The following is a 24,343-nucleotide window of genomic DNA, read 5'->3' as shown; positions in this document are numbered from 1 at the left end:
GACCCTGTGGTTTAGGTGGTGTTCCATTCTTATCTCTGGGAGAGAGCGTGACACCCTCAGCTCTCTCCTCAATTCCATCATGTATGTCCAGCACTGACCTAGGGATTTCTCTCTGAAAAAAAGGAGAATGCAGGGATAACTGGGAAGACCCATAAGAGAAACCAGAAGATGGGCATGTGATGAGCAGATAGGCGAGCAAAGCAAGGAAGGATTGAAATTGCAAACTGGGGAAAGAAATGTAGAGCACTGTCATGTATCATGGAGAAAATAGTATGGGACTAGTTTCAGGGCTTTTTGAAGAATCCTTACCAGATTGGTTTGGATTTATTAAGCGTGGTGGCTTATGCCCTAGGGTGATTAATGGTGCCTCTCAGGGTTTGACACTTCCACCTAGATGACCCATGTTAAGCTCAGCGTGACTAAATATCATCTTCCCTAGTTGCCCCATACTTACATCAAACCTTTTTCTCATTCGGTTTCTCATTATTGCTTGTCCAGCTACAACCCACGGATTTTTCTCTTTTTGGAAATCTCAGCAAGGCCACAAAAGAAACAAAGCAGAGTAACCATGGTCAACTCATGGACCTTTTATTCTGTTTTGAATATTTACTCTCGAGCACTTGACAAAAGTTCCTCCATCCTGACTCACACCCCAGATGACCTACTTCCTCTTGAGGCTCATGATTCAGCTACTGGGAGTAGCCTATGATCTTTTATTTCCTCCTTAATCTTGATTTGGCCTGTCAACATGACAGTAGTCCCCCCTTGCTTAGAGGAAAATTTTGAATGAAGCATCCAATCAGCAGGTGACTGATGACCTAGGTACTGGTATCCATGGCTCCTTCCTAGAAAAATTGGAGTGTACCAAACATGAGACCTTTATGGAAGCACCATTATTCCAGTCACGATGACAAAGGATGTATCGATCAGATGGCATTTGGTTGTAAGTAACAGACACCCAGTAAATCAGCTAAGTAACTGCTTTATTATTGTACAGAAGTACAGATGTACAGAAGTCTCGAAGAAGTGAATAGCTGGGCTTCCCTGGGAACTGCTACATCTTCTGGTGACCTCTCCGTCTGCTTTTTCCTTTCTGCTCGCATTGCTCTCTCGTTGCTAAGGAGTGCCTGTTTCATTGATCTCTTCGTACCTTTCCTAACAACAAGCTCCTGTGTGGCTTGGGGCTGTTATGGCCCTCTCCGTCAGCTGGGCTGGTGGTGGGGGAGCCGTCCAAGGGGAGGGTTGTGATCAGGCATGCTCCAAACACGTGTTTGGAGTTCAGATCCTTCTTCATCGCGGGCGGTAGTGGGGGGCTCCATCCTCCTTCATCCCATATCTTGCCTCTGGTTACGTAGTACTGCACTCTAACGATTTAACTGTGATACACAAAACCTCAAGTGGACCTTGGGCCTCCATGGGACCCAACACACCTCTCTCACGTAGAGGTAAGAAACTTAGTATCTACAAACCAAGAGGAAGGGACTCTCAGGAAGTCTGTGTCTGTCTCTGTGAGAAATAGTATTGGAAACCGATGAAGATCCATTGCTGAAACCCGACAGCGAGATACTTAACGTAGTTACTAGCTGTGCTAACTGATTTAATGAACAGGCAACGTAACAAATGAACGTGTTTACCAAGTTAACTCGTGAAAATGAATATCTGTAATTAAAGCGGCTCACAACTGACAGGCAAACAGGAAATTATTGTTATTATTATACACAAATCATCTTAAAATACCATAACTTAATAAATGGGGGAAAAAACAAACAATGGCTAGAACTGTCTGCTAAATAAAAAATAATGACGAACACCTGTGGTCTTTTTATAGGCCTCCAGTGGAGATTTTTTTTTTTGAAGACCTAATTATGTTTTTGTAATGGTACCATTTCATTATTGCTCTGTAGCATTATTAAAAGAAAATGTCCATATTTTCTCTGTGTAAAAGGTCTGGCACATAGATTCAGGCATGGCGTTTTCTTAATGCTGCAGACACTCTGACAGTTCTAGCTACTTATTGGCAAAGAATATAGCCCTTGGCAAGGCTTGGTTTTTCTCTTTGGTAATACTGGAACCTGGCCAGGGGATAAGGGTGATGTAGACCCCTTCAGACAGATTCTGCCAGCAACTAACTGAGAACTCGTGTAGCCGAGTGGGGAAAAAGAGCCAGCTCTCCAATTAGCGTCCCTAGTCTTGAATCTCAGTTTTGTCCCTTCCTGGCGGTGCATCCTCTAGCGAGTTACTAAACCCCCCTGTGCCTCACTTTTCCCATTTGTAAAATGAGGGTAATCATTATACACATCGAAGAGGATTATTGTTTGAACTAATACCTGAAAAGAACTTATTGTGCCTGGCACATCAGCTACTATTCTTACCTGCGAGTTACCATTCTATGGGTCTTCTTTAACCAAGCAGGTTCTAGGAATGCAGCACCAGGATGCCCTAGTCATGTAGTTGGGTGGAGCAGCAACATGAGTGGTCCAGATCTCCAGCGCTGGAAATTTATTTTCTTTATAGCACGGAACACCATTTGAAAGGATCTTGCTTACCTCTTATCTGCCTCCTGTCACTAGAACATAAGCTCAGAGGAGGGAGTGCTGTGTGGAGGGGGCACCTGGGGATAGCTTTCGGGACAGATGATTCTGTGGACACGTTTTACTTCACCACTGCCCTCTATCCTGGTAAGCGGATATAAATTTGGGAAGGGGGAGAAAAAATTACAGAACATACAAAATATTCTTTTAAGTTGTAAGAGTGGAGATGGGTGAAATTAAAGGCAAGAAATTTGGCCACTCTTGTGAAGATATCTTCCTTTTTTGTTTTTGTTTTTGTTTTACTTCTGGGTCTGATCCTGGAGCTCACCTCAATTATATATAATGCTCGTCTAAGAGATAAGTATAGAAAAAGAGCATTCTAGAATTTAAAGGAATTGATTCAGGCTGTTGAAGTGGTTGTTCAAAATAATTTCGTGCCTTCCTAAAATGGATTGTGGGAAGGTCGGTCTTCCTTCTTACTCATTTCTGTCATACGCCTTCAGGCAAAGAATTTAAAGAAGTTCACATATAGTAAAGGGTTCTACATCCCCCTTGAGCTATTGTCCCTGAAGGGAAGGGTCAAGTAGAAACCATTTCTTCATGTCCCCTGATTCCCTTTGGGCTTTGGTCATATTGCACAAATTGAAGTTGGGATGAATAAAAGAGAAGCGATCAAGAAATGGCAGGAGACAGTCTGCTGAGTGGCCAGCCTTGGTGACTTTCAAGTAGCTCTTGTTCTCTAAATTAAAGGAGAAATTGAAGACATGGCCATAAATATAAGACAGAAGTCAATGGCAATGCAATGAAAATCTTACCACTGTGCTCATAGAAGCAGCCCCCTGGTGAGGCAGTAGATAACTACTGTATAGATACTATTGTGTGAAAGTTTTCTCCAAGAACAGACTGAGCTGCAGAAGAGGTAAACGCACATTGCATATGGGAAAGAGTACTGACGAGGGCAGGATAGACCCTACTGAAGTCCTTGGTCTTGAGCCTCTGTGAAAGGCGAGGGCAAGTTGGATCAAGGGATTTTGCAGCCAGGACTTTGGAGTTTTTGCATTTATGGGAGCTAACAAAAAGAGATAGTCTTTGACCCAGAACAATTAGAAAAGAATGTTCTAGAATTCTTGAGTCAGCCCAAGGAAAAAGATGTCAGCAGTGTGGCTGGGAAGAAGTAGTTGAATACTCTCAGAATGCAGCCACCAACATGGTGGTTAAAACCAAGGGCTTTGAAATGAGACATAAATTCAAGTCTCCTCTCTGAAATTTAATATCTGTGTAAAGTTGGGGAAGCTACTTACACCACATAAGCCACGGTTTTCCTCTTTCTGCAATGAAGATAACAGTCCTTACCTTATGGAATTACTGGTCAGATTAAATAAGATAATAAATAGAAAACAGCATGGTGCTCCCTCAGTATATGGAGCTGTCACCATGCAAGCAGTGTGAAATGGTAGAGGTGGTAAGAAATCATATTGATATAGACGACACACTGTCTTCAGGTAATTTAGTCTCTCAAGCCTTTTCTACTTGAAAAGGAGGCTTTCTTTCCTAATTTATTCTGACCCAAAGAATTACACCCTCTTAGATAGACAAAGTGTTATTTAGAGATTTCCAATATGCCACCTTGATTTTAATGTTTACACAGATGAAAAGTGGCTTTTGCAGATTTTCTTTTTGATATACTATGATCTCTCAACATTTAATAAAAAGGATGTATTTTGACCAAGACAGCCCGTCAATTCAGTCAAACATCTAATTTGCCAGATTCTCCCCTCCCTCAACCTGAGTGACAGGCTGTTTGCCAACTTGATCTAAACGACTGAATATTTTTGGTGCTTTGTCGATACAGACTCAAGTGATTTTTTTGTCTTTGTTATTTGCATGGACAAAGGTACTGGATTTGAAGAAAGTGAGTGATCCTGGTGAATTTAAACCATTTGCTTTTGTGTTTGCTTCTTAATTTGGTCCTTTGAGGGCTTACGATCCAAAGGGAATACGTAGGGAGGATCTAGAAGAAGAGACTGGAAAATGAACCTGGAATGGATACTGGGTAATTAATGATCATGCCCTGGGGGTGAGGGTTTTAGAATGGAAAGTATGGGCAGCTTAAATGTAACTTGGGGCTTGGCCCTGAGGACCCATTCCCAGGTTGGGGCTAGGTTGGTTATAAGGAAGCCCTGTTTGTCTCCAATTTCTGTACCCATTGCCCTTCCACCAGTGTAGTGGAAATTTAATTTCTCTTGCCTCCCAGCCTCTATTCCTAATTTTCTTAAGAAGTAATTCCATCATTTCCTTTTGGTAAATTACCTGTCTCCAGCCAAGTATGGGCTTGCTTTGTTATACTTAAATCAGGTTAGCCTCCTCTCTTCTACTTTTGTCACAAGCTAGGTCCCTGCTCTCCTGGGACTCAGATTCATTGGGATTTTAAGGGCAGAAAATGTATTAGGAGCACATTCATTGGAGTGGGAGAAGTATGAGAAGGTTATGTCATTCCTGCTCTCCAGACCCCCAGTCCCACCCTGCTTTCTGCATTTTTCTGAGCTTGGTTCTCTAGCCTTCCTACCTCCCTTATCCTAACCCCGTCTCCTAACCTAAGGCTTCCCTATTCTGGCTAAGTTAGTCGGAATCTGTTTATGGGACTTGCAAACAAAGATGGGACTGTCGCCATTGGTTGCCTGGCCAACAGACATTCTCCTCTCTATTGTATGCTCACAGGTCTGCCTCACACAACAGAGGCTGATTATGTATTCACGTTCATGGCATCTCCTGAAGTCAGGTAGAGGTGGCTGTATTCGTTAGCTACGCCTGCTGTAACAAAGTACAAAAACTGGGTGGTGGTTGGGGGGGGGGGGCTTAAACCACAGGAATTTGTTTTCTAGTTCTGGAGGCTGGCAGTCCAAGATCAAGGTGTCAGCAGGGCTGCTTCCTTCTGAGGGCTATAAGGGAATGATTTGTTCCAGACTCCTCTCCCTGCCTTGTAGATGGCTGTCTTCCTTCTCCCCGTGTCTTCACATCACCTGCCCTCCGTGTCCAAATTTCACTGGTGGCTAAGACCCACCTTAAAGACTTCACTCCTTAAAAAATAAATGTTTATTTATTTATTTTGAGAGAGAGAGTGGGGAGGGGCAGAGAGAAAGGGAGAGAGAGAGAGAATCCCAAGCAGTCTCCCTGCTCTCAGCGCAGAGCCCAACAAGGAGCTTGATCCCATGAACTGTGAGATCATGACCTGAGCTGAAATCAAGAGTCAGATGCTCAACCAACTGAGCCACCCAGGTGCTCCAAGACTTCACTTTAATTTGATTACCTCTGTAAAGACCTTATCTTCAAATGAGGTCAGACTCTGAGGTATTGGAGGTTAGGACTTAAATGCATAAATTTTGGGGAGGCACAATTCAAACCTTACAAGTGGCCAAGTGACTCAGTTCTAACCAAAGAGGTTTAAGGAGACTGTTCTTTCTGGAAGAAGTTTTCCTGTGTGGCAACAGAGAGACAGATGTATAAAGAAAGGGCTTATTCTCTCCTGTCCTGCTTTGGATGCTGTAGTGTTAGGATATAATATTCAGGGTTATGGCAGCCATCTTGTAATCATGAGCTTATATGCTGGAGGCTGAATCTCTACTTTGTAGGATGTTATGGTAGAGTACACTTGATCTTAGCCAAAAGGCCGAGAAGCGATGTTATGGTAGAGTAAAAGAATGGAAAAAAGAAAGTAATAAGGATCCATGATGCAATGCTGAACCAACACAGGAACACTTAGCTCCAAACTTAAATATGTGAGATAATTAAATGCCTTGTTTAAATTACTGTCCCTTGTTATCATTCCTCCTTGAGATAGAACCCTCCCTAGATCCAATAAAATCCTCAGTGGCTTATGTCCCCACTCCTTTTCTCATTTCCTCAATATTTGCAGGTTATTAATGTATCCAGAGTATAAATGTCAGATATCACATCTGATCATAAAATTTCAAGATCATCCAACTGGGTCCCTTGCTTCTACCTTTTCTGATGCATAGATTTCTCCTGACATCTGGGTCCGTGGCAGAATGAGCCCACAACTAAATCTCTGTTGCATTAGATCACCCCACTCTGGGAAGTACAGTTCATTTCTTTGCCATTTTTCCTCACATTTTACTGGAGGTGTGGTGAATACTGACATGGGGTCATGAAGGAGTGTGGGCATGAGGCAGGCTCACAGAGCAGCTAGCTTTTAAATTAGGGCTTCTTCTCCTTTTGTGTTTTATTTCATTTTAATTATTTGTTTGAGTTACTATCCTATAGGGAAGGCCTGATCAAAGTCTGTAACTGCATTGAGGAAGAATAGATGAATAAAACAATTAAAATTGTCCTGGAGAGAGTGACATACTTACCTCCCAGGGTTGTTAGGATTAAATGAGCTAATACTATGTATGAAGCACTTAGTACAGTGCCAGGCTGGGTAAGAATTGCTATGTAAGTATTAACAATTAATGTACAGCTTATCAATTTATCACGCTGCTGATTGTTTATGTGCTTAAAGGAAAGCTGGGACATTTCTGCAGAATCCATAATAGCCTGAGAAGGTGGTACCCAAATTTGACCATGTGTTAAAATCAGCACTAACCAGGGTGATGCCTAGCCCCACTGAATAGGAATCTGGAGTTGAGGCTCGAAAAATCTTCATTTCTAGACTGTACCCTGCACGGTTCTGATGAAGCTGGCCTCATACCCTATGTGGAAATTATTGACAGTCCAAGGACAATGGCGACTTTTTGCTTATCAGATCTTAGCTATAGTGGCAATGGGCCAGGCATCATGGAAAAACCTGGAAGAAATCATTTAATCTAGGCCCTTATTTTGTAGATAGGAGATGGAAGGCTAGAGCGATAAAATGACTACTGAAACCACAGAGCTAGTTAGTGGCAGAGATGGAGCCCAAACTCCCACCTGGAGCCTTTTCTTTGACCTTCTTTCCTACCCTCTTACCCTCTGCTAAGCTATATACTCACAAATGGCAAGATGGGGCTGTCTTCCTAGTATTTCTCCCATTTTCGTGGTGTCTAGAAATGAGTAAGAGTCTAATGTATATGTTTAATGGTGAATGAATTGTACTTAAACCATCTTCCTCTACCTCTCTGACTCATGTGCCCAAAAGAGCTCAGGTTTGCAACAAGTGGGGAGTTACGAGCTCCACACCAATGGGGCTCAGTCAGACAGGGAAGAGGGGAGGTTGTGTCCTCTGTTACATGCAGATTGGTCCCTCAGGGCCTTTGGGATTCTCATGGATGGAACCTTTTCCTTGCTACCTCCTAAGAGTAAGACTAATGCCTAGAACTTCATCTTGGCCAAGATGCTTGTGGTTCAAGGTTAAAGAAACCAACTTGAGCTTTCTTAAGTAGGAGGGGGTACTTATTGAGAGGAGACTGGCTTATTCCACGGAGCCCAAGCGCCTCAGGGTGAACCACTCCAGGAGTTACTAAACTGCTAGGGACTTAGGCCACCATGTGTTCTTCTCTTGCATCTCTACTCTTCTGTCCCTGCAAATATGCCTTCTCTGCTTCTCCAGCTGCAAGATCCAAGATGGCCAGGCTGTAATTTCTAGGGATTCTCCTTCTTCCCCAATCCCTTATTTATAGGCATAGGCAAAGTTCTCTAGCTGCCTTTAGGTCACAATTCCAAACTTCTTGGGTAAAGCCTTTATTTGCCCACATGGGGCCATGGGGCCATATGTTCTTGGATTAACTCTGGTTAGGGCCTCTGGGGTCCTAGCATTAGCATTACAGAATGCCCACGTGAGTGTCAGAGTAGTTGTGGACAAAGTGTAGTTCTTGCAGATAGTCTGGAGGGAGGTGTGTGTGCATGTGTGTGTGAGATGGCAGACTCTCTAAGCATCTACGGGAGGTGGGTTTGTCAACTTTACTGTGAAAACAAACAACCCCCAAATCTCAATGACTTACGACAATAAACATTTACATCTCACTTTACATGTGCTGTGGCTCTGTGCCACGTGTCTTCTCAGCCAGGACTCAGGTGGAAGGAACGGCCCTTCTCTGGGAAATGTCTTTCTTGTCACAATGAGAAAAGAACAAGAGGCAGGGCCAAACTACGCACCTGCTCTGAAAGCTTCCCCTTCGAAGTGGCTTGGCTGGCGTCTGCTCACAGTCCATTGGCCAAAGAAGTCCCAAGACCAAGCCTAACGATGAGGGAAGGAGCACACACCACCTCCAGGAAGACTCTGCAGTTCCATCATTGATGGGCAGGCGGGGGGATCCTTTACAACTAAGTGTGAACGATAACAGTCGGTTGCAGCAGGTCTTAATAACGGCAACAATAATTAACCTTTAACAAATGTTTAAAATGAGCTAGGCAGAGTGCAAAGAGGCTTATGCAAATTGCCTCATTTAATTATCCCAATAACCTTATGAAATAACCACTATTGCCCTCATTTTATTGACTAGAAAATGGAAGCTTATATAGGTTGAACAACTTGCCTCCTGCTACAGCCTGTAAGTGGGACTGCCCGGATCCAACCCAGGTGCTCACGGGGAATGCCACCTGTATCGGTTTCCTGTGGCTGGCATACCAAATTACTACAAACGTAGTGGCTTAAATAAAACAACACGCATAGAGCTCTTTTTCCGGTTATTGCAGCGAGCAGCACCGTGAGCAGCCGTCTCGCAGGACATCTTACACAAGGCCATGCCGGAAGTCCTGCACGGGAACCAGAGCGAGCACCCAAAGTTTTTGGAGGGGGTGGAGCTGTAGATCAGCTTGAAGAGCTACAACCCTCAGGAGGACAAATGCTTCTCGGCACCGTCAGGCTTAAGTCCACTCCCCACTCCAGGTTCACCGTATTTGGGGCAACCAGCAGCACCGTGATGAGGCCAAGGCTCTGAACTTTTCCCACATAGACACTGAGGCACCGAAGAAACTCAACAACTATAAAAAATTAGTCAAGAAACTGGCCAAAAAGTATGATGCCTTTTTGGCTTTAGAATCTCTGATTAAACAGATCTCACGAATCCTGGGCCCAGGCCCGAATAAGGCTGGCAAGTTCCCTTCCTTGCTGACCCACAATGAGGACATGATGGCCAAAGTGGATGAAGTGAAGTCCATTATCAAATTCCAGATGAAAAAGATGCTGTGTCTGGCCGTGGCTGTTGGGCACGTGAAGATGACAGATGATGAGCTTGTGTACAACATCTAATCAGCTGTCAATTTTCTGGTGTCATTGCTCACGAAGAATTGGCCGAATGTCTGGGGTTATACATCAAGAGCACCATGGGCAAGCCCCAGTGCTCATGCTAAGGCATAGTTTACGAAACACTAGTGCTGCTAAAAACCCAACTAACAAACCAACCAACACTCCCCACCCTGCCCCACTCCATCTATTATCACATAGTTCTGAAGTCTGACCTGGGTCTCACTAGGCTAAAATCAAGGTATAAGCAGGGCTGCATTCATTTTTGGACGCTTTAGGGGAGAGTCCATTTCCTTGCATTTTCCAGCTTCTAGAAGCTGCCCCCATCCCTTGATATGTGTCCCCTTCCTCCATCTCTGAAAGTCTGTAGTGGTGGGTTGAGTCCTTCTTGCATATTACTCCAACCCTGCTTGCATTGTCATAACTACTTCCCTTTCCCCTCTGCCTCTCTCTCCTACTTTTAAGGGCCCTTGTGATTACATTGAGCCTATCCAGATAACCCAGGATTATTTCTCCATCTCTAGGTCCTTAATCACACCTGCAGTCTCTTTTGCCATGTAAGGTGTCATATTCAAGGGTTCTGGGGATTAGAATGCGGACATCTTTGGGAGACTGTTATAATGCCTACCACACAGCCTTCCTTCGGTGCTGTATATGGCCTCCAAGAAACCTCTGAAAGAAAGGACAAAGATAACCATCCCTCCCGCTCTCATTTACTGATATTTCCATAAATCCAGAGCAATAGTGCTTATGCACAAATAGAGAGAGACAGTAAATCAGGGAATCAACATAGAGCTCAAAGCTGATTGTCTGTTTGTTAGTTGTGTAGGAGAGAAAGCCTATTGCTGGCTCTTAAAGTAGAAAAACCAACTTATTTCATTACTAGTGTTCCTGGCATGATGCCATAATTAATATATGGTAACAATATTACTAAGAACGAAAACATACAATTATGCCCTTAAAAATGTCAACATGAAAAGTAAACTTAATAAAAGATAGGCACAGAAACATATATAACAAAGATTATCTTTAATAATGAAATTATTTATGATCAAACATTTATACTTAATTTCAGTTCAATTCTAAAATAGTCACAGTAATGTCATGATTAAATATTAATGCTAGCAGAAACAACCTAATTGGGAGGTTATTAAAGCTTCAAATTAAGTTTCTTTTTCTTTTCCTAACCAAAAAGTTCTGCCTAGAAGGGCATCGGGGGATTTTCAGCACATGTGTTTTATTCACATTGATTTGCTGGGCTGAGAAAGGGACTGCGTCAAAAGAGGTTAAGCCCAAAGTCCCAGGCAATATCATGGGACATTTTCTGTCTCTCCTTTGAGTAACCAGAGGAGTGGTCATTACTCTTGCCTTTCTTGGAGCAGAGCTGGCTGGAGCTTGGAGTATAACAAGTTATTGATTGCTGCCTAGTGAACCACCCCAAAACTTAAAAACAACCACTTTATTGCACACAATTCTGTAGGTCAGCAATTTGGGCTGGACTTGAGCTTGTCTCATCTGGGGTCACTTCTGGTTGCTTGACTGGAGCTGGGTATCTATGATGGCCTAACTCACATTTCTGGTGATTGGTGCTTGGCTGTCAGTGGGGTCACATGTCTACGTGAGCCTAGTCTAGGCTTCTTTATATGGTGGCTGAGTTCTAAAAACAGCAAGAGAAAGACAGAGTAAACCCTAATTTGCAAATGTCATTTGAGCCTCTGCCCAGGGCATGTTCGCAGACCATCCTATTGGCCAAAGGAAGTCACATGACCAAGACAACAGTCCCATTGGAATGATCTATACCTGGGCATTGATAGAAGAAGGCACAATTCACTGGGAACCATGACTACCCATCAACCTCATGGGAAATTATCTAGCATGCATTTAGGATTCTCCAGAGATAAATGACACAGAAAAGGGAGTATGAATGTTTTATGCTCTCCATATCCTAATAGGTTTGTTGTCCCCAAGAAAGAAGCCATGCACATTTTGGTCATTCAAGAGCAAGCTCCCTGTAAAGGTTCCTCTTACCTTCTTAATGCTCCAGAGATAGAGTGCCCATGATCAAAGACTCACGAATTGTTTAAATCTCCTCATAAGCTGAGAAGCATGTGACACCCATTCCGCTCTGACAGGACCCTAGACTGAACATCACCTCAGGAGACTAGGTCATTACTCTTCAGTGGCAAAGCCCAGATTCAGATTGTGCTTCTGCAAAGAGTTGTATGCATACATCGTTGTGCCTCTGGATGTACTCTAACAGATTTTCTCCCTATGTACTCTATCAATTACTAGGAGAGGATTGTTGATATCTCTAACCACAACTGTGGATTTGTCAATTTCTCTTTTTAGTCTATTGGGATTTGCTTCATACATTTTGAAGCTCTGTTATTGGGCATAATTTAGAATTGTTAGATCTTCTCAGCCATTTACCTTTTGTCATTAGATATTAGGTACTATAATATCTGTAATGTTAGAAATATAATTAGAAGATTCTGGGTCGTATCTATGTTTTGAAGTCTGCTTTGTTTAATATTAGTAAAGTCCCTTCAGCTGCCACATAATTAGCATTTGTACGATGTCTTTTTCCTATTCGTCTATTTTTAAATTATCTATATTCCCCTTTCCTTTGGCTGCTTTTGGGATTTTTTTTAAATCATTGGCTTTCAACAATTTCATGATGGCATTTTGGTGCAGTTTTTCTTTAAGTTCATTCAACTTCTGGTTCATTGAGCTTCTTGAATCTGTGGGATTATGGACCTCTGGATGAATGTTCTTTCTTTGTCAATCTTTTTTTTTTTTAATGATTATTGACAAACAAATCAGAAACAGAGTTTGAATTTGCCAAGACACAAAAGAACACAATATTGATTCACTAACTGAGGTTGGGATAGAAACAACCAGCTTGGTAAACACCAGGAAGAGTCAATTCATTTAAGGATCAAAATTTTCTATCAGGAGTCAGGATAGTTGGCCCTTGTCTATACCTGCCAGGTATGTGCTATGTAAACTTAGGCAAGTCACTTCTCCTTTAGTATCTCACCTTTCTTGTCTTGAAAATGAGGGATTTGGGTCTTCTGAAGCCTCTGCCAACCCCTATATTTCAGTGTTCCATGAGTTAATGCAGCCTTTTCAAAGCATGCTTCAGAAAACAGGAATCTCATGTAATGATTTAGAGGAAAAATCGTGTCTCCTTGTTCAAAGGCATCTGGGAAACTTTGCATACCATTGTATTTCATAGAATCTATAATGTCGTTAAATGAATACATGCCATTACTTTATGCTCAACCAAGAAAGGCAAACTGCTACCAACCAAACCATGAAACCATTGAAAGACTTCTATAATATTTATGTAAATATATGTATTTTAAACAAATGATCAGAAGAGTCCAATTCAACATGAAGGAAGCCTAAGCAACTTAATTTGCTTACATTTTCTTCTTTAACACCCAAGAGTGATTTTGATGACTCTAAGTCATTGGCTCTTGTGTGATTTTACAAAGTATCCTCTTCTATATCTTCTTCTATGTCATCAAGAGTTTGGATGATGCAACATTTCTTAAAAACATGCTCCACTATTGTTTCTGGGATTTTCTTCCAAGCCCCTGACACCCACTCTGCAAATTTTCATGCATATGTTCGGGCACAGCTGTTTTCTGGCTGACTACAACTGTAAGATGCATTTTGATTTCAGAAATGTTAAAATGTGGGAAAAAATGTGCATTTTGGAATGAAGGAAATATGGTATAATCCCTTCCAAGATATACATAATGCATGATGCATATTTAAGGCTCTGAGATATCCTACACTAAAAAAAGTCTGTTTAACTATTTATCCCAGTGTTTCCCAAACTTAACTGACCCTGGAATCTGGGCCCAATCCTAATATTTTCAGGACCTTAAAAGAGTATAAATGGAAGTCTATATACCAACATCTAAATATTGAAAGTTATAAATTAAGCTAACAATACATTATATGGTATATGCTATATCTTCCTATCTTGGCAAATATACCTTCCTAATTACCTGGAAATCCAGGTTTGAATTCAGAATTCTTGGACACCATGGACCTCTGTTTTGGAAGAGGTTGGCCCCCAGATCAGGGTCTATTCTCTCTTCCATTCCACCCCTGAGTCCCATGCTACAAGAAGCCCCAATACACATGTGTGGACACTCCAGCTGCACATCCATATCCAAGTTTCTTCCCCTGGGAGCATGGGGGCTGTTTGGGTATGACGAGTGTAGACTAGAGGAGCCATGTGGGTTCTGAGTAGACATGTCTCCTTGGACCTGTGGATTCCTTATCCCAAAGGGCACAGGTTGGGGAGGGCCAGAGTAGCCCTCTGTTCCTTAAGACCTAGGTCAGGGGCTTCTCTTTCAGGGACCCAAAGATGGGATTGCTGGAATATTTTTATTACATAACACCTATCAACATTCCATGGAATAGGCAACATTTTCCAAGAGCTCCTCTGATGGTGGGTGGTTCTATTGGTGAATATGCTTGTACTTTCTTTCCCTTTCTTTTTCTCTCCTTTTCTCCACTGTTTGTTTTAAACCCTTCTTTAGTTGATTTATAGCAACCAATTTTTGTACAACACCTTTACCCCTTCCAAAGACATTCATATCCTTTTTTCTCTATAGCATCTTTAGGGGGGACTGGGGGAAGTAACAGTACCCTCTTTTGATACTTTTGGTAGCTGAGGAAAACAGTGGAACAGAGCAGTAAAACAACTGGTCCATGCCATTGAGAGCAGTAACTGTGTTAGGCTGGACCTCCAGACTCCACTTTGTCACTGTCAAGAGAAGAAATCAGTGGTACCTTACCTGTTAAGAGTGTGGACATATGCATTAATGGATGCCTATGACAAGTTCCTAATTGTCATGTTTGTGCAGGGAGATGCTGTGTAGTAGGATGCAGAGGGTTGTAGCCAACGAAGGACAGGGATCTGGAAATAAGACATGTAGATCCCCTAACTCAGTCACCTCTCTCCTCAAATCTATTGCACAAAAATCTTGATATCAATTCAAGTTAAATGAAGGGAATTTGTTTTACCATCTGGAACAGTCTCTTGGCCCTCTTAGAAGTGTGAAAAGAGGAGCTCTACCAATGGAATGGAGACAAAATCCTGTTAAGTTGGGCCATAACTCTGTAGCAAGTGGCTAAGAACAGTGTGTGTGTGTGTGTGTGTGTGTGTGTGTGTGTGTGTGTCAACACTAACCACCTATTTACAAGTATAACCCCCACCCCACCCCAAGGTAAGCTTTTGATTTTATCAACAAAAGGAGAGATACTTCCCTTCCTCTTTTCCAGAAGCCTATACTCTAGAAGTCTTATTTTCTAGATGAGTAGAAGCTGGACCTTGGAAGTCCCTGTAACTCTCCTTCTGTTTGGTGTTTGACCATGAAGGTGAATGTACCCAGGAGAAGCCCCCTGCTCTGTTCAACCCAACCGGACAAGTTTACCCAGATTAACAACACTGGTAAGGTCCTTCCATTTTTCAAAAGGTTTGGAACTCAACACTCCCCTTTCAGGGGCTTTATGTACCTCCAACCACAGTTCTGCCGTGTAGGCCAGCTCCTTATACCTCCATTACAACAGGAGACTGAAGAATGCTAATTTCTTTTCTGGCATGGTACTTAAAATTCTCACTCTGAGCCAGTTCACACCACAACCAGACTAGTTATTAGGCTGGTGTCAGTAACACCTCAGGTTCCATCGTATCTCTATGAAGGGTGGTATATTAATTGGGGTCTCTAAGGCTGTTGTTAGTGAGAATTCTAAAGCACAATTAGTGTTAATAGCCGCTGTAATTGACAAGAACACTTTTGTTGCCTCTCTAAAACGCTTTGTCCCTTACACTGAAAGCCACAACACATGTATGTATAATCAGGAAACCCGTGGAAGACAGAGGACTAGTGTAATTAGAGTGACAGGTGACAGATTTAGCCTTTCAAATTAAGACCTAGAGTTAACACTGCCTTTATCCCCCCAGTCCCTAATCTAGTGGTATTATTTGCATGACTATAACCCTCTCCAAGATTATGCAGATGTTCTATATGACTGATATTTACTTTAAATATATGTCAAATATCCACGAGCTGAAAGAGAAGTTCAATGCAATTTGTACTTATCAAGAGGTGGGTGGCTAAGGCCAGAGCCACTATTTATCTTTTGATTTCTGCCCTAGTCTTTATGAATAAATAAGAATATGAGTCTCTGGGAAAACACTATCCATAGGGGAAAAGTCAACAGTAAGCGTGTGTTTGATGCTGTAGGACTCCTTGTTTTTTACATTGCACCTTCTGAAGGATTGAGTCAGTGGTGATTTTCTTGTATGATCCAGCTGCACTCAAATGCTCCATGAAATGGTTTCACATCCTAGAGGAATTATTCTCACTGATTTTTAAGGCTCCTCTCCCTATTGCCTTTCTCTCTGATTTCTGTAATAATGCTCTTGAGATAAATGTTATGTCCCACCTGAATAAAATATCAATTTTGGGAATGAAAGGAAGACAGAAAAGTTTGGGGAAAATAGAAGAGAATTCAGGTCAAGAATAGAGACTGGAAGATAAGAATTCTGGAAAGGTCATTGCCCACAGGATGGGACGGAGGACACAAGGAGTCCTGAGAGAACAAACACTTCATTTTGGGCACTAATGCTTTTCTACTACCACACAGCAAACCTGGAGTGTCCAGGAAGCATTTCTGGCCACCACCCTGAGGGTTTTACATTTGTTTGCTCGTTTGTTTACCTGCTTATTTCTATGAAAACCCCATCCAAAGTTGTGTTTGTTTGTTTGTCTGTTTGTTTGTTTGCTGTTCTAGCAGTGAGTTCACAGGATCTGGTCAAGTAGACTGCTTTGTGATTTTTAAGACACCCAGAGAGTATAGCAGAAGTGGGAGTCATGTGTTAAATAAATATAGCAGTCCTTACCAAATATTTCCAACCCTCTGCCTTGTAGACGCATGGTAGGATTACACTTCCTGCTCCTCTAATGGTTGGATGGAGCTGTGCACCAGTCCAAATCAATGGGGGTGTGAGTAAAAGTAATCTAGGCTGGGATGTCTCATTTCTGGTGCAAGACTGTCCAGAGCTCCCTTTTACCCTGGCATGGTGGTCAATAAGATTTGGGGGAAGTAAGGGTGGCTGCTCCATCTGCCTACATCTCTGAATGACTGCAATGACAAAGGTCATGAGCTCCTCTATTGACCTAGGATGGGCATGTGTTGTGAATGACCACTGTTGCTATAAGTCCCTGAGCTTTTGAAATCGCTTGTTACTAGAGCATATTCTAGCCTATTCTGATGTATGCAGTCAGTTTGAGACCAAGTCTGATGCACGAACTGTAAAGATTGTTCTGGCTACAGATGCATGTCTCAGTCGGGGTTTTCCAGAGAAACTGATTAAGAAGATTGTGTGTGTGTGTGTGTGTGTGTGTGTGTGTGTGTGTGTGTGTGTATGTGTGTGTGCATATGTCTATAAAGAGATTTGTTATAAGAAATTGACTCACATGACTATGGAGGCTGAGAAATCTAAAAAAAAATCTATCACCTGCAAGCTGGAGACCCAGGAGATCCAAAGATATAGTTCCAATTTGAGTCCAAAAGCCTGAGAACCAGGAATGACAATTACTATAAATTCTGGTCTAAAAGCCTGCAGGCTTAAGACCCAGGAAGAGCCAATAGTTCAGTTTGAGTCTGAAGTCAGCAACAGAGAGACTCATGTCACAGCTCAAGCTCTCAGGCAGAAGTTCCCTCTCATTTAACCTTTTTGTTCTCTTCAGGTCTTCAACTGATTGGGTGAGGCCCATCTGTATTAGGGTGGGCAATCTTCTTTATTCAGTCTACCAATTCAAATGTTAATCTCACCCTAAAACACCCTTACAGACATACCCAAAATAACATTTGACCAAATATCTAGGCAGCCTAGGGCCCAGGTAGATTTGAGACATAAGTTTAGCTGTCATGAGATGCATTTGAGGCATCATGGGAAACAAATTCATTCTATGGTGAACAAATCTAGGAGCCAATAGGGAGTAATGGAATCTGGTGTTAAGACCAGTCCATTTGGCCAATGAGACTCCAAGGACCATTTTAGTGCAAGAGGGACAAATGTCTGGGGCTTATCTGTGAAAGCCACATTATATAACAACCCCTCTTGACGTGCCAATGTGTGTTCCCATCTTGAATCTTTCCAGGGTACACAGGGTTCATATAGTTCTGATCTTGAATTTGTTTTCTCTAGTGCTCTTTTTGAAGGATGGGAAGGGCCTTTACCTCCTTCTTAGAAAGTCTTGTTATTTGGGCCTTAAAGTTGACTTTTTGGCAAAATGTTGCCAAGAGGACAATTTCCAGGGAAAACAAAACAAACCAACTGTAAGTTGGAGAGTCTACTTCACAGATCACTACACCTACCAGCTATGGTTATTCTAACTTTGATTACACATAATCTCACTAGTCTCCAAAGAGAGGCTGGCTTTCTTTGGACTTGAAGAGAATGTCAAAAGAAGGCTTAGCTCTTAAGACTGGGGTTAGGATCTAAAGGTACAAGACAAAAACTGTGTATAATCAAAAATTTCATTAAGAATATTTTAAATTTGGGGCACCTGGGTGGCTCTGTCAGTTAAGAGCCTGACTCTTGATTTCAGCTCAAGTCATGGTCTCATGGTTCATGGGATTGAGCCCTGTGTTGGACTCTGTGCTGACAGCATGGAGCCTGCTTGGGATTCTCTCTCGCCCCCAATCCCTCTGTGCCCCTCCCTAACTCACATGTGTGTGCTCTTTCTTTCTCCCTCAAAATAAATAAATAAACTTAAAACTTTAAAAAAATATTTTAAGTTCACTAGGACATATAGCAAACATGGTTTAGTGGATACAGTATCAAACCTTAATACTTCCAGAACTGCCATCTTCTCCTTAAAGTGTTGGAATCATGGTTTCTTGAGTTGAATAGATCTTGAGTTTCTTGCTTATGTGTAGTCACAGTATTATGTTAAAAACTCTTTTTTCTTCCTGAGTACATTCAACTGACTTTATAGGGACTGCATGTTTGTATATGGGGATTCCCCCGGCCTTCCTGCTGTGTATGGCCGACATTAGTGTAAGAGAAGTTCAATTTAGAACCCAGTGTGGACTAGTACATGAAGTTTAAAAATTCTTGGCATTCTTTAGCAGACTTCTGCCCATCTTAGATGTCCTTAAAGGTCACCAGAGCAACAACCCCAAGGAATCATTTTAGTGGCAGATTTTCAAAAATTAGCTTTGAGCTCAACTTCTTGTTAAGTGAAAGTGATTAAAAAGGATTTCAAGCATGCAGCCCATGACGGCTGAAAGTGGCAGATGGTGTGAGCTAGTACATTATGTCAAGGAATCCATGTACATTTTTGCAACCATTTACAGCTCTTGGTACATATTAATACTCCCAGAATGCTGTCATCACAGGAGCCTGGCCAGCTGACCCTTGTCAAATGTGCCATTTCTTTTTTGTCTCTAAAAGGCTTCATTTGAGTTGCATTTTCCTATCCCCTCCTAGGAGAATCTTGTTTGGAGGTTTTGTTAAGAATTCAAGGCATTCAGAATTACTCATTGAGTCTCTTATTTCATCTATCTCTCATTTGTCTGGGATAGATGTTGGGAGCTGAGGAACTTTTACTCCTCGGCTGCTCTGTCTATTGTGAGTGACTTCCTCCTCCACACAGTAAGACCTCAGGGAAGACAGAGGCAATGTGGGTTCATAAACTTCTGCTTACTGACTGTATAGCCACTGCAGTAGTGAGAAACACACATTTTGGTAGGCTAGGTGGTCCAAATCAAACTGCCTAATCTAGGTGGGTCCTGTTCTTGTGTGCTGTTGCATTAGCAGAAGAAAAGGTCTAAAACCTGATCTTGCATTGACCCAGTAAATTGCACAAGTCGCTACTGTCTTTTTTGGAGCAATAAACTTCATTTGCAAAATATCTGGGAAAACTGTAAAACTGACCCAGCGTTTGTCTAACGTCTAGCTCATCTCTTACTTCACACAAAGCTGTTTTGCAGTTTGGGGCAGTCTTGCCAAAGGACTTCCTCGAATGTGACCACTCTTTCTCATACTTGACAAACCATGGAAGCCTGAGCCAATCAGCAGAGCCTACCATCTATCCATGGTTGGGGTACAAGCAGGGCATTGGAGATGGTAGATAATCTCCAGGGCATTTTTTTGAATATCTTGAACTGTTTGGGTTCTAACTGTAGGGATACTTTGGCCATGGTAGGGGGAAGTGCTCCCAGGCAACCAAGAGCAGAAAAGGAGGCTGCCATGCTTTCAGGGTCACACTTGAGTCACTCTCTGCTGCAAGGTGGCAGCCGGCAGCATCAAGGGGGCTGATTCACAGGCTCTGGGCTGAGGATCCCTTGTGATATTTGAGGAGAAACCCCCAGGAAGAGGCTGGACTTTAGATAACCTGAGCATGTGGGCTCTTGGATTCACTATAGTTGGAATACTACAAGAAAAGTAATTTCACTGGTACCAGATCCTTGTACCTTTTTTCCCAGGTTCTCTCTTGTCCAGAACTCATTCCCATGTCTTCTCTCCTTGAGCTCACCCCATTTTAACAATAGTCTTTTATGGGCTCTGGAAGTGTCTACATAGCATAACAAATTAGTCATGAAGAAGACTGGACAGCCCAGACATTGTGAAATGTACCCATGGCTGTCTTTTCTGTGGCTGTCTTTTGAGGCCTGGGTGACAAGATGACACCCAGTGGGTAGTAACAGTGCTTTTCTCTGAAGGAAATGAATGTTCCCACTGCCAATCATCCAGGAGAGTGATTAATCTGGGGCAGAAAGTGAGGAAGCTTTGTATGCCGAGGTGGTAATGAATGTTGTAAAGTTATAGTGCTCATCATTGGCATTAATGTTGTAATTGTGTTGCCTGGGGCAGGTCCCACGGGAAATGGATCAAGGCAGTCAAATTTCAACAGGAAAAGAGAAGGAAAAAGTCAGCTGGTGCATTGTGAAGAGGGTGGATCCCTGAGAAGTGGAGATGAATCATGAGCCCTTAGGGGGAATCCATGATAGAAAAGAAAGACTTGGCTGACAAACAGGACAGTCTACTCTGTTTTGCTGCAGGCCAGCCCTGACAATAAGCAGATAGGCACTGGAGCATCTGTTCAGAAGATACCTGTTGGATTATTTGTTCCTTAACTCGAATTTCCACCAGGTATTTCTAATGACCCAAGAACCTGACAGCAGCTCCTTATCTGGTTTCACTTGGGAAGCAAATGGAGCTCATTGAAAAACAAATCACCTTTATTCCTCCATTTTCTAGGGAGTCCAGACCCCACTCTTGAGTGTCCAGGGCCTCCATTATTCAGAGATGCGTTAGGTGACTTCATGCCCATGCATGGTTCCAGCCTTACTGGAAAACCCTGCTCTAAGTAAAAATATCTTCCCTCTATTACTAATTGCCTAGAACCCCCGAGTTCTCTCCATGGGTTAAGTGTTATGTTTCCAAGAGGCCTGTATAAAAATGCAAATGCCTACAAATAGGGAGTACACTCAGCTGTGGTCCGCTCATAATGCTGGGAATAGTTTAGCCCTGAGTTCCCCGATGTGGGCACTTGTGATACAGATAGATGATGGTTGTAGGTGGTACCCGCACAGTCTAATCTGGTATCCTTTTTTATTTTATATTTTTATTTGTGCAATCACTTTCTGTTTAAGGCAGGTGGGCCTACTGACTAATGTTAAAGATACTACACTTACTTAAATAAATGTATTATATTTTTAGAAAGGCAACTTGAAGGAAAATATTAAGTACATTGTAGATGCACATGGAAAATACCTTGAATGGTTCGAAGTTTGGGAAATAACTGGTGTAACCACCTATCTTATTTCATAGATGGAAACGCCCTGTAATGGAGGTGTTGTGAGTTCTTGGCATTCAAAAATTGAATAACAGAGTAATGATGGGTGCTGGGCACAACTGGAAGGGGTGTAGGAAAGGGACTGATTGATCATGGGGGCCAGGTGGATTAGTAGGTGAAACCCCAGTTCTTGCTGTGACTCTTCCAAGAGACAAGGTCCTAGGTGACCATTATTTCATCTCCCTCTCAGGTGAGAGCCTAGAGCACTGGGCTGGACAGATCAGTGTCTGTGCATAGACTTCCTTTCCAGAAGCAAGGAACCTAAAATTAAGCAATAGAACATCCCCTGGGATATCCTTCTAGAAGGTGATAGTAGGAATGACAGATGACATTGGAGGCTAACATGAGGGCAAGACATGGGGCAGTGGACACACTTCCAAGAGCAGGACTTAGAAATTACCCCAAAGGCTTTAGGATGTGACCAAAGGTGATTGTAGGGTGTTTTGGTCTTAGCTATGACCAAGAGGGCACCTGAGCTTTCTCTACTGACCTCAGAGGGTAGCAACCCTGGGTTTTCCTGAACTTTATTCCCTCAGGGACCAGCTAGTGGCTTTGAAGAGCTAGATGGTCTGCCACTAGACTGGTCTTGCTCACAAGTCTCCTCAAGCCTGTGTGTACATAGTTGGATCCCTGCAAGCATTTTCTGATGAATGAATGAATGAATGAACATTTATTGATCTAAGCTGAGTTAGATGATCTTGAGAAGATATTTCACCTTGCTGAACCTCAATGTTTTCATTTGTAAAGTAAAAGTACACAGTTGGCTACATCATACTCTCGGTTCAGTTTGCCTCGTAAGGTGGTTGTGTAATTAACTACACACCACTGATGGTAATCATTTATTTTTGGAGTGAATACTGTATGCCAGGTACTGAACCAAGAACTTCCCATGCATTCATCTATCCCAGTTATCCCCACGAGGGCAGTACCCTCTTCAGGACAACTACAGAATTTGCAGGACCCAGTGCAAAATAAAAATGTGAGACTGTTCAAAAACCACTAAGAATTTCAAGATGGGGACAGCAGAGTACAAAACCAGGTGCGAGGCCCTGCTAAGCGTGGGGTTCTGTGCAACTGCAGATGCCACCCACCTCTGAAGCTGGCTTTGACTATCGTTTCCCATTTTCAGATGATTTAATGAAGGTGCAAAGCAGTCCACACTCCTACAAGGTCACTGGCTGCTAAGAAGCACATGGGATCCATTTCCTGGCAGTTGGAGATGCCAGGTTTGTTGCCACCAGTCTATAGCACCTTTCTGGGAAGACGGTGCATGCAGAAAGAACTTTGCAGAAATATAGTGTGATTTTCCTTTCACCAAGAGGTGCAGCCTTACAATAAAGACCGTAAAAGGGCTGTAAGGTGAATAACTTCTGGGGATCGAATATACATCAGGGTGATGATAGTAAATCTGTATTGCATACTGGAGATTTGCTGAGAGAGTAGATCATAAGTGTTCTCACCACACATGCAACCAAAAAGATAACTGTGAGGTGATGGATGTGTTAATAAACTGGATTGTGGGGGCACCTAGATGGCTCAGTCAGTTAAGTGTCTGACTTTGGTTCAGATCATGATCTCACAGTTCATGAGTTCGAGCCCCTCATCAGGCTATCCACTCTCAGTGCGGAGCCTGCTTCAGATCCTCTGTCTCCCTCTCTCTCTGCCCCTCCCTGACTCTCTCGCTCTCTCTGTCAAAAATAAACATTTTTTTTTAAATTAAAAAAATCAACTTGATTGTTCATCATTTCACAATGTATATGTATATTAAGTCATCATGTTGTACGCTTTAAAAAAATCATGCCTTTCAACTTACATAGATATAGTTTTTATCTGTCGATCATACCTCGATAAAGCTAGGGTGGTGGGGAGAAAACCAGAAAGAAGAAGCCACAGCAATGAGGAAATTTCTGGAAACCACTCTCTCTCAGAAATATTAGCTGGCCTGGAGGGATTCCTAATTCCCACACAAAGCACTTTCTCCCCACACTGTCTTCCACCCTCATTTAGAGACCATAAAATTACCACAGGTACTTATTGGTTTGAGGCCATCAACATGAGTTTACCAAAGGGGAGGTCCTGCCTAATCAGCACAATTAATATCGCCTGTGAAGTGTTTTGAAGCTGCCTCGGGGAATGAAGGCACCAGAATGCTCCTGGGCTTTGAGGAGCCTTTCAGTCCAGAAGACAGGCAGAGTGTTGGGGATGAAATTGGTGTCTGCCAATGAAGTGCTGAGGACAAAGCCAGTTTGTCAAGGCTCCTGTGAACCCAGTAGATGAGAAGTCCTGACTCACCCCTTCACAGAGAATTCTTCAGTTGCTCACCCTACCAGCTTCCAGGGGAACACACCCTACCGGCCAGAACACTCCCCCAAAAGCCTTGTTTCTGTGCTGACATCATCTCTCACCCACACTTTACTTCCTCTTTGGGAAAGGGGGTGCTGTGTTCAGAGAAATCAAGTCCCAAGTGTGGTTACAGTTGATGTGTAGAACCTATGTCTATAGCAAGACTTTTTTTTAAGTGGTTTTTTAATTTTTGAGAGAGAGAGAGTGAGAGACAGAGTGCGAGCAGGAGAGGGGCAAAGAGAGATGGAGACACAGAATCCGACACAGGCTCCAGGCTCTGAGCTGTCAGCACAGAGCCTGACGTAGGGCTTGAACCCAGGAACTGCAGAATCATGACCTGAGCCAAAGTTGAGGCTTAACTGACTGAGCCACCCAGGCGCCCCAAGACT

At 42.6% G+C, this 24,343-nt stretch overlaps 1 pseudogene; it reads left to right on the top strand.

Annotated features, from left to right (window-relative positions):
• Positions 1-3,933: 3,933 nt before the first annotated feature.
• LOC122494313 lies at positions 3,934-9,782 on the top strand (annotated as a pseudogene).
• Positions 9,783-24,343: the final 14,561 nt, after the last annotated feature.

The sequence above is a fragment of the Prionailurus bengalensis genome, chromosome E2 (assembly GCF_016509475.1).
Source record: "Prionailurus bengalensis isolate Pbe53 chromosome E2, Fcat_Pben_1.1_paternal_pri, whole genome shotgun sequence".
NCBI classification, from domain to species: Eukaryota; Metazoa; Chordata; class Mammalia; order Carnivora; family Felidae; genus Prionailurus; species Prionailurus bengalensis.
The sequence above is the reverse complement of the archived record's forward strand: the minus strand, read 5'-3'. Positions and strand labels throughout refer to the sequence as shown.